Source organism: Rhincodon typus, chromosome 35, assembly GCF_021869965.1.
Source record: "Rhincodon typus isolate 14 chromosome 35, sRhiTyp1.1, whole genome shotgun sequence".
Taxonomy (NCBI): Eukaryota; Metazoa; Chordata; class Chondrichthyes; order Orectolobiformes; family Rhincodontidae; genus Rhincodon; species Rhincodon typus.
The window spans coordinates 1,088,410-1,099,482 of record NC_063366.1 but is presented as its reverse complement, the minus strand read 5'-3'; the positions used below and the strand labels follow the sequence as shown (position 1 = coordinate 1,099,482).

General features: G+C 44.8%; 1 protein-coding gene across 1 annotated transcript in view; it reads left to right on the top strand.

The window, feature by feature from the left end:
- Nucleotides 1-366: 366 nt before the first annotated feature.
- Nucleotides 367-11,073, top strand: part of LOC109939103 (proteasome 20S subunit beta 9) — a 39,729-nt gene continuing 29,022 nt past the window's right edge. Inside the window, exon 1 of the mRNA XM_048616743.1 lies at nt 367-464. The gene's annotated coding sequence lies outside the window, so the exon portion shown is untranslated. The remainder of the gene's footprint in view (nt 465-11,073) is intronic.

Below are 11,073 nucleotides of genomic sequence, written 5' to 3'. Positions count from 1 at the left end.
CTCCCTGACACTCTCACTGTCCCCTACAGTGTGAGCAGCGCACACTCTCCCTGACACACTCACTGTCCCCTCACAGTGTGAGCATCTCACACTCACCCTGACACACTCACTGTCCCCTCACAGTGTGAGCATCTCACACTCTCCCTGACACTCTCACTGTCCCCTACAGTGTGAGCATCTCACACTCACCCTGACACACTCACTGTACCCTCAGTGTGAGCAGCTCACACTCACCTTCACTCTCTCCCTATCATAATTGGTCTTCATAAAGACCAATCAGAATAAAGAGCCTGTTTAACGTCATCTGTTGCCAGGTAGAATGTGTGAATACACGTTTGGTTCCAGTCTCCCAGCAGAGGGACAGCATCTGCCGCCCCCTGTGGACACAGGAGGATCTGCAGGGAACTTCACATTGGGCAGCAATTTTCGGGAAGAGGAGGCCGGAGACAGAGAACTTTCCTCCTGTAAGTCCATCACCTTCTTCCTGTTTTTTTGTTTCAAATCTCATCGAAATCACCTCCTCCCCCATAAGGAGTGCACTCCCAACTCCTCCAGTGTCCAAGTCGCTGATATCTCTCATTCGGGTCAATTTCTTCCGCATCGTCTCCCACTACCCCCACACCCTCCCTGCCGCCTGGTGCTGACCACAGTATTCCGACACGGGCCGAACCAGGGAGCAATGAATCCTTTATAAAGTACAACGCAGAAAGAAGCAGATCTGTACAGGTCATAAAAGCGGAAAGTGCTGGAGAAACAGAAATGGTGAGCCAATGGAGAGAGAGAGAGAGAAACAGAGTGAATCTCTCTCTCTGCAGAACGAGCCTCAAAGCGGTAACTCTGTTTTTCTCTCTCCCCAGATGCTGCCACGTCTGCTCAGTTTCTCCCGTGTTGTCTGTTTTTATTTCAGATTTCTAGCTTTTGCAGGATCTTACTTTAATTCAAAAACGACGTAGGTGTTTGCATTCCATGTGAAGTTCCTCCCTATGGTCTTATCCCCTCTTCCGCTTTCCCACCAACATATCCCTTGTTCTCTACCCTCCCTTCCCGTGCTTTCCCTCAAATACAGCTCTCTTCTTCACTTCAATCACAGCAATTCTCCTTAGTCTCTGAGCGAAGAGGCTTCTCCTGAATTTCTTGGTGAAATCGGGGAGATTTCACCACTCCCTGAAATTGGGTTTCAGTTTCATGTTAACAGGAGAAGCAAGTCTTTAGTTAAGGCCGACAGTTGCACTTTGTCAGGGCAGGTTAGTTTGTACAGTTTCCAATTTCAACCGTAATACCATAAGAAATAGGAACAGGAGTAGGCCATTCAGCCCCTCAAGACTGCTCTGCCATTCAAGGCTTATCTGACATTTCTCATGTTCACTTTTCTCAGGATCCTTGATTGCCTGATTGATCAAGAATTTATCTATTTCAGGCTTAAATATGCACAAGGACTCTGCCCCAGCAGCTCTCTGTGGCAAGGCATTCCAAAGACTCACAAGGTGTTGGGGCAGGTATAATAGCATGAATAGAGGATTGGCTAACTGATGGAAGACAGAGAGTTTAGAAAAGGTGGGCGAATGGGTGGTGGAGGAATCAACAATCTGGCAACCTGTAACTAAAGTGCCACAGGGACTAATGCTGGCCTACAATTATAATAAAGATTATTTACAATCTATATTAGCAACTTGGATGAGGAAAGTGAATGTACTATCGCCAAGTTTGTGGACAAAGGAAAAATAGGTGGAAGGCAAGTGGTAAGTCTGCAGAGGAATATAGACAAGTTAAACGAGTGGCTAAAAACTTAGCAGATGAAATATAATGTGGAAAAATGTGAGGCTATGCACTTTAGCAGGAAGACTAATGGAGATGATTATTATTTAAGTGGAGAAAGTCTGCAGACAGCTATAGAAGAGACCTCATCCACGAATCACAAAACACTAACATCCAATTTCAGCAGATAATATGAAAGGCAAATGGAATGTTGGCCTTAATTTCAAAGGGAATGGTGTATAAAAATAGGGAGGTTTTTCTGAAACTATACAAGTCAGACCACAGCTGGAATACTGTGAACAGTTTTGTTCCCCTTAATCAAGGAAAGATCAACTGGTATTGGAGGCAGTTCAGAGAAGGTTCACTTGGCTGATCCTGGTATGGAGGGACTATCTCATGAGGAGAGGTTGAGTATTCTTCTTAGAATCCCTACAGTGTGCAAACAGGTCTTTTGGTCTAACAAGTCTATACCAACCCTCAGGGCACCGCCCGCCACCCCGCAGATCCATCCCCCTAAATCTACACATCCCTGAACACTATGGGCAATTTAGCATGGCCAATCCACCTAACCTGCACATCTTTGGACTGTGGGAGGAAACCGGAGCACCCGGAGGATACCCACGCAGACACGGGGAGAATGTGCAAACTCCACACAGACAGTCGCCCGAGGGTGGAATCAAATCCGAGCCGCTCGTACTGTGAGGCAGCAGTGCTAACCACTGAGCCACCGTACCACCTAGTAGTTTGATTGTGGACTCATTGGCATCTAAAAGAATGAGAGGTCACATTAGTGAAACATACAAGATTCTTAGGGAAGTCGACAGGGGAAGTGGCAGAGGTTGTCTCCCATTGGAGGGAGTCTTGGACCAGAGGGCATCATTTCAGACTAAAGGATCATGCAATTAAGACAGAGATGAGGGGGAATTTCCTCTCTGAGAGGGTAGTGAATCTGTGGAATTCTTTACTGCAGAGGGCTGTTGAAGTTGGGTCATAAAGTATATTCAAGACTGAGATAGAGAGGTATTTTTTAGTTTCTAAGGGGATGAAGGGGTAGGGTGAAAAGGCAGGAAAGTGGAGTTGAGGATGATCAGATCAGCCATGATCTCATCGACTAGAGGAGCAGACTGAATAGGCCGAATGGCCTACTTCTGCTTCTCTGTCTAATGGGTTTACAGAGTTCAGACAGGAGTGACATTTCACTGTGGTTGACTATCTATAAATGATCTTGCTGGGGGAAGGGTTGAAAAGGTTTTCTTGCTCCTTATACTCAAATCTTTCCAAATGAGCTTACATATATGTGTGTATAGATAACTTTGCCTTTCTTTCGGGTGATCACATTATGTTCTTGTGTAAAAAAGACTTTGACACTTCATGTTAATCTGTTCGTGACTGACCAAAATGAAAAAATTGAAGTTATGATCTATCAAGCCCCATTCTGTGGCTGACTGCCATCTGACTGCTGGGTTAATAACACATGGGACAGTGTCATATTCCCAAGGCAGCATTAGCCTGTTGTATTTAGGGGAGAATCACTACCACAGGCTTAGGGGGATTGTTTGGGTGACTTCAATGCCATGTATTTTGGATTGATGTTAATTTCAGACTGCCAGTTAACCACAACTGACAGACCGTTGACGACAATGAAGAGAAACAGCCTAAAACTGAAAGTGCAAAAACTGGGACTTTGCAAATTTCTACAACAGAGAATGTAATAACATCTATTGTATAGCAAGAGAAACCGCAGAGAGCAAACAATGCACTGCAAAGACTGTAACTTTGTAATAAAAATAGGAAGAAAATGTTAATGGCCATCAATATAGATAGAAATAACTGTCTAAAAAGGGGAGGCAACATGAAAAGACAAAGGAGCTTTCCTGGGTATTTCCTGGCGATACCACACCAGAGCAAACACCTGATTGATCTACACATTGTACTCCATAATTCTGAGGGAAGTGCAGGGCTGTTTAGTACTGTTCTGCAGTCCAGTGTGAAGTGTTTAAAAATAACTTGTGTTGCTGTTTCCACTCAAGGTTCGTACTAGTAAGAGAATGACTTCCCTAAAGTTAATGTACAGATAATCCAATAACACTGTTACTCCATAAGACAAGACAGGGCAGTAACAATAGGCCATTCAGTCCTTTGAGTCTGTTCCGCCAATCAATGAGATCATGGCTCATCGGATTACCCTCAACTCCAACTTCCTGCTTTTTTCCCAAAATCCTTGATTCTCTTCCTAATTAAAAATCTGCCTATCTTAGCCTTGAATTTACTTAACCCAGGCCTCAACAGCCCTCAGCAGTAAATAATTCTGCAGATTCACTCCCACCTAAGAGAAGAAATTCCTCCTCATCTCTGTTTTATATGTGTAACCCCTTATTCTGAGATGATGCCCTCCGGTCCTAGATACTCGCACAAGGGGAAGCATTTCACACCTAGTCTGTCAAGTCCTCTAAGAATCTTGTGTGTTTTAATGAAGTAGCCCCTCATTCTTCTAAATCCCAATGAGTCTGCACCCAATCTGCTCAACTTCCCCTCATAAGACAGTGCCTCCATACCTGGGATCAGCCTAGTGATCCTTCTCTGGACTGCCTCCAAAACCAATCTATCTTTCCTTGGTTAAGGGGAACAAAATTGTTCACAATGGAACCAGTTTATAGCCCTGATGTTGTGCGTCAAGAATTCACAGTCTGATGTAATCTATCAACTGCCCACCTATAGGCTCTGCAGACGCAGCCAAATAAATAAAGGAAGCATTGCAGCAGTCTGAACAGGCAGCCTATGCGATGAAATCAAAATCATATCGCAACGTTGCCGAGGTGAGAGGGGAAGTACACAGGAGTATTTACAAATGTACTGTAGTTACTCAATTCTAGAAGGATGTGGTCAGGGTGAAAAGATCGTTGCTATAGAGTCACAGTTTACAGTACAGGCCCTACTGCCCATCAAGTTTGCACTAGTCAAAAACAACCACCTCTTGGCCATAGCCTTTATGCCTTAGCATTACAAGTACACATCTGTACTTCTTAACAGTGTTGAAGGTTTCTACTTCTACCATTCTTACAGGCAGCAAGTTCCAGATTCTCACCACCCTCTGGGTGAAAATGCTTTCCCTCACATCTCCTCTAAATCTGCTACCCCTTATCTAAAATTGATGCCCTCTGGTCATTGATCCCTCTATCAAGGGGAAAAGTTTCTTGGTGTCTACCCATAATTTTACACATTTCAATTATGTCCCCTCTTAATCTCCTATGGGACAGCACCAGGGTCCTGGTTCAATTCCAGTCTCAGGCAACTGTCTGTGTGGAGTTTGCACATTCTCCCAGTGTCTGCAAGGGTTGTTTTCCGGTGTTCCAGTTTCCGCCCACAGTCCAGAGATGTGCATGATAGGTGGATTGGCAGTGCTAAGTTAACCAGAGTGTCCAGGGATGTGTGGGCAAGGTGGAGGGTTACAGTGATAGAATTGAGGGGGTGGGGGTGGTTTGGGGGGGTGATGGGTGGGACACTCTTCAGAGGGTTGGTGTAGATTTGTTGGACTGAATGTCCTGCTTCCACACTGTAGAGATTCTATGCTCCAAGAAAACAACCCCGGTCTCCTCTTTGCGAAAACACTCCAATCTGGGATTCTACAAAGTGCAGAGGTTCGAAAGCTAAAGCAGAGGAAAGAAGTCTGATTACAAAACATAAAAAAGCATTATACGCAACTGTGGGACAGTCATGGGGAACTCTAAGTTGATCCACAATACCATTTGGAAGGGAATTCCAGGATTTTGACTCAAAATAGTGAAGGAACAGCGATATATTTCCAAGCCGGGATGGTGAGGGGCTGAGAAAGGAACATGAAAGTGGTGGTGTTCCCACATATCTGCTGCCCTTGTCCTTCCAGATAGAAGGGGTTGTGGCTTTGGAAGTTGTTTTCTGCAAAGATTTGTGGAGTACCATTTGAACCCACAGCCTTGTGACTCAGAGATATAAGTTTTATCCACTGAGCCATGACAATCATTCCCAGCCATACTGCAGGAGATGTTCTGACCTTATTCAACACACTGACGCATTCATGTTCAGCTGGCTGCCATGATATATAGTCCAGTCCCAACCAACCCACCCCCAACACCCCAATCATAGTCCGAACTCGCCATGGGCAGTGAGTCATGTTTCTACGGGGACTGTTCCCTTGGAGACACCCTGGTCCACTCCTCCATTACTTCTAACACTTTCTCACTCCCCAAAGGAGTTGGTTAGATCATTAGCTGGACGGTTGGTTGGCGATGCATAGTGACGCCAACAATGTGGGTTCAATATCCACACCAACTGAGGTTGCTATGAAGGACTGTCCTCAACTTCTCCCCTCGCCTGAGGCGCAGTGACCCTCAGATTAAACCAATACCAGTCATCTCTAATTCGGGAGCAGCCCTGTAAGCTGGTAGGACTGTGGTGACTTTACCCTTACTCCCAATGCCACTGCAGAAGGTGTAACGCCTATTCATTCACCTCCTCTCTCCTTGCTGTCCAAGGCCCCAGGCAAAGCAGCATTTCATTGCACATCTGTTCTGTTCACTGCTCACAATCTGCTCTCCATTACAATGATGTGGAGGTGCCGGTGTTAGACTGGAGTGGACAAGATCAGAAATAACACAACACTAGGTTAAAGTACAACAGGTTTATTTGAAATCACAAGCTTTTATAGCGTTGCTCCTTCATTAGACAAAGGGGCAGCGGTCCGAAAGCTTATGATTTCAAATAAACCTGTTGGACTATAACCTAGTGTTGCATGATTTCTGACCTTATCCTTTACACTGTGGAACACCTCCACTCTGAATGTAGGAATGAACATGGATTTCTAGTTGGTTCCTGTTCCTTCAATAAACCACCTTGCTCTCATGCTAACGTCTTTTAGATTTATTGTCACATATACCGAAATACAGTGAAAAGTGCTGTTTTGTGTGCTATTTGCAAAGAGTCGCCACTCTCCGACGCCATCTTGGATCTATGTTACATTAACTGCAATAGCTTGGCATTGTTTTCTTCCAGTGTCCAGTGGTTCAGTTCCCGATCGCCCAGTTGGCTGCGAACCCCACCTCCTCCATTCTGGCCTCTCCCTCTTCTTCTTCCTTCCTTACTTGATGCTCATCCAGATGCTGCTGCTGGACATCCCATGGCATCTTGGTTCTGAGCTCCTCCTCCACTGATGTCATTCCTGCAGCCGCTGTGCCCGAGCTGGTGCCAGCCATAGATTCGGGGCTGTGTGGGGCCAGACTTCAGCCAAATCCCCTGCAGAAAGTGACCGTCCTCCCATTCTTCCTTAGGGAAATGCCAGACAAACCGGCCCCGACCATCACCAACTCCGTGCCAGTCATGGTTGCAGCCCACCAGCACGAAGCAGCTGGCCAGCCTGCCCACAGCTGTGTTACATCTGCTCATCACACTAGTGCTGCAACCATCAGAACCATCCAGCCGCCATCTTGTGTCCTGGGCCTGTTGCTCTGTTCCAAAGGAACACAACTCAAGCTCGAGGAACAACACCTCATTTTCTGTTTGACTCTTTACATACTCGAGGTCTCAACGCTGAACTCAATAACTTCAGAAATCGTCCTTTTAATGCCTGTTCTCCATTTCACTGACATTCTCTCCCCCACCCTCGCACTCTGTATCTTCAGATTGGCTGAGGCCATGTCGCAGGTTTGGAAAACAAGGAGGAGAATTTTAAAATCTACACTGGGAGGAAGGGAGGTTGATGGGGTGATACGTGAGGATGAGGGAGATTCTTTTCATGCACATTACAACACAGAAAGCAGAGTTTGGGATGACCTCAAGGTGACAGATGTTAGAATGTGGAAGGCCTGCCAGGAACGTATTGGAATAGTCGAGTCCGGAGGTCGTGAAATGAAGGCTTCAACAGTAGATGAGCTGAGACAGGGACTGAGTCAGGGTGATGTTACCAAGATCGAAGTACACCATTTTATTTACAGTGTTCGATATAAATAGTCACCAAAAACAAGCCAAAAAATGACGCATTCTGTCAAAGCTATTTGACTCACACTCATGAAGCCCAATTCAAAAATCAAGCTAACAGATATACTGACTGAGAGGAGAGTGCTGATTGATTGGACATTGGACTGTGATTGGTAGAGCTGTTGCCATGAAGGATGTACCAGTTAATGATGACTGACAGTTAATGGCCAAGCTTTGTTTAAATTTTAAACCAGGTTGGTTGGCTCTGATTTCACAGAATCACGTGATTGATATGGCACAGAAGGGGGCCAATTGACCCATCATGACTCTGCACCAGCTTGTTAAATGAGGACGATTACCAAGTGCCTTTTTCCCATATCTCTGCACACAATTTCTATCAAATAACGATCCAGTGCCCTCTTGAATATCTTAGTTGAACCTGCCTCCACCACATTTCCAGTTAGTGCATTCCATATCCCAACTACTTGCTGTGGAAAAACCTTTCTTTCTCACGTCAGCCTTGCTTCGTTCGTGCATAACTTTAAATCTATGTGCTTCTTGTTCCTTTTTATGAGCAGGAACAGTTTTTCCTATCAACTCTGTCCATCCTGCTCATGATTTTGGAAATCTTTTATCAAATCTCCCCTCATCCATTTTCTCTCCACGGAGTACAGTTCCAGCTTCATCAATCTATCCTATTCACTGAAGTTTCTCATCCCTGGACCAATGCTCATAAACCTGTTCTGTCCTCTCTCTCCAATGCTTTGTATAATGTGGCACCCACAACTGTGTACAGCTGAGGTCTAACAAGTATCACGTACAAGTTCATTTGGATTGGTCAAGGCATTGCCTTGAGAAATGAGCAAGTGAACAGCTTTCACCTAATCTCCTCAGTATTAGGGATAAAGGACAGATTTTAGAAGGTCACCGAACACCCTGAGTCCAGGCACTAATTTACATTCACATTTAAGAATCAATGGTATGTTTTAAAGCATCTCCCACAGCTTACAAGCCAGTTTCACCAATAAATCGCATTCACTAATTAATCACTCGAGTTTAATCAGAGTGTTACCACACCTCAGGAGAGGATAAGAAAGAGCAACCTTCATGGTAATCTCAGCTAGTGCAGGAATTGAACCCACACACAGTTGGCATCACTCACCAGGCACCCAGCAAACTGGGCTAACCAATCTCCAACCACTCCCAGCCCTTATGCCTTGTGTTCTATAGCACCTTTGATCTCTTATTCCCCATAAACTTGCTGAGCTTCCCTTTTGTTTCATCTTCCCCTCCCTCATTATCTAACAATGTAAAACTCATCATATTTCCCCTCTCTTCAGTTCTGAATTTCACCAGAATTTCATTTCACCAGAATTGAAATGTTAACTCTCTCCACAGACACTGCCAGAGCTCCGTGTACCTTCAGCAGTCTTTGCTTTTTATTTCTCTCACTATTACCCACCCAATAACTGGCTGATTTACTCCCATACATGTCAGATATTTAAGTTAACTGAGGTTAAAAATTAACTTAAATAAAATCTGGTGAAAGATGTTCTTTGATCTTACTGATATCCACTGGTCTACCAGTGCCAAGACTTGTCCTTGGGCTGGGTGTTGCAGACTGGCACATTCCAGGATCCAGGACTGCATGCTGCGGATGTGTTCAGGATTAGGGCAGACCCTGCAGGGGCACAGTGGGGGAAGGTCACTGCTAAAGTCCAAAATCCTTCAGTTATAGTACAGCGCGGGACTGGGAACTGCACTAGCCCTCAGGGCGTGTGCCTCTCAAAGAATGTACATTGTAAATGCAGAGTATTGAAAATTAATGAGGCACCTCATTGTGTGGGGAGAAGCATTTTATATCCGTTACAGTTTCGGGAATTTCCCATGAGTTGTGTACCTGATGTGGAATGTATTTTGTAGATGTTAAGACTGTTGCAATCATATTGCCCAAGGTTCAGCTATGTGTTTAGAGGTTTAAAGGTAAAGTTAAAATTTAACAACAGCATCAAATGCAGGTAAAATACAAGTGAACATTCTGAAGTGGAGTACTTTTATAAAGTATGATTTGTCCGGACAGACAAACAATACTTTTCACTATATCTCGGTACATGTGACAATAATAAATCAAATCAAATCAAAATCAAAATCAAAATCAAAAATCACACCAGACATGAAACATTTACTGTTTCTCTCTCCACAGAAGCTGCCAGACCTGCTGAATTTCTCCAGCATTTTCTGTATTTGTTTAAAATTCATGTGTAAATACTGTGTGGCAATCCCCATAACATTGTTTATCATTGACAGTTTACTAACTTCCGCATGACTCTACACAGAGGTTTGTAAAGTCACGAGAAGCATGGATAGGATGAATAACCAAGGTCCTTATCCCAGGATAGGGGAGTTCAGAACTAGAGGGCAAGGGTGAGAGGGGAAGGATTTAAAAGGGACCCCAGAGGCAATATTTTCACGCAGAGGGTGGTGCGTGTTTAAAATGAGCTGCCAGAGGAAGTGGTGAAGGCTGGTGCAATTTAAAAGGCATCTGGATGGGTATATGAGTAGGAATGGGTTAGAGGAATATGGATCAAATGTTGGTAAATGGGACTAATCAGTTTAGAATACCTGGTCGGCGCGGACAAGTTGGACTGAATGGTCTGTTTCCATGCTTTATAATTCTAATATCCTATGGTCTATGACAGAATTGAGAGAGGTCATATTTCCCAAGGTCACATACCAAAAGCAGTTTATACATGTGCCCAGCCCTGTTGGTGGTTTATTGTGACTCAGTGAACATAGCAGTTGGTCTCAAATAGCCAACAATCTCCATGGGGTGGGTTTCCCCTTTTTCCCAGGGAAGTTTAAACCTAGCACCCTGATCAGGAGAAGTCTTGGCATGCATTATTAGTGAACCAATCAGACTGAACTGATCACACACGGTGAACCACAAAATGAACAATACAGAATTCCCCTCCCCATTTCACTTGCTGTTTCAATTTCCAAAAAGCAACTAGTTCTAAGGTGGATCAGAGATAGTAGGAACTGCAAATGCTGGAGAATCCGAGACAACAAGGTGCAGAGCTGGATGAACACAGCAGGCCAAGCAGCATCATAGGAGCAGAAAGGCTGACGTTGCGGGCCGAGACCCTTCATCAGAAATGGGGGAGGGGAAGGGGGTTCTGAAATAAATAGGGAGAGAGGGGGAGGCAGATAGAAGATGGATCGAGGAGAGGATAGGTGGAGAGGAAACAGACAGGTCGAAGAGGCGGGGATGGAGCCAGTAAAGGTGAGTGTAGGTGGGGAGTTAGGGAGGGGATAGGTCAGTCCAGGAAGGACGGACAGGTCAAGGGGGCAGGATGAGGTTAGTAGGTA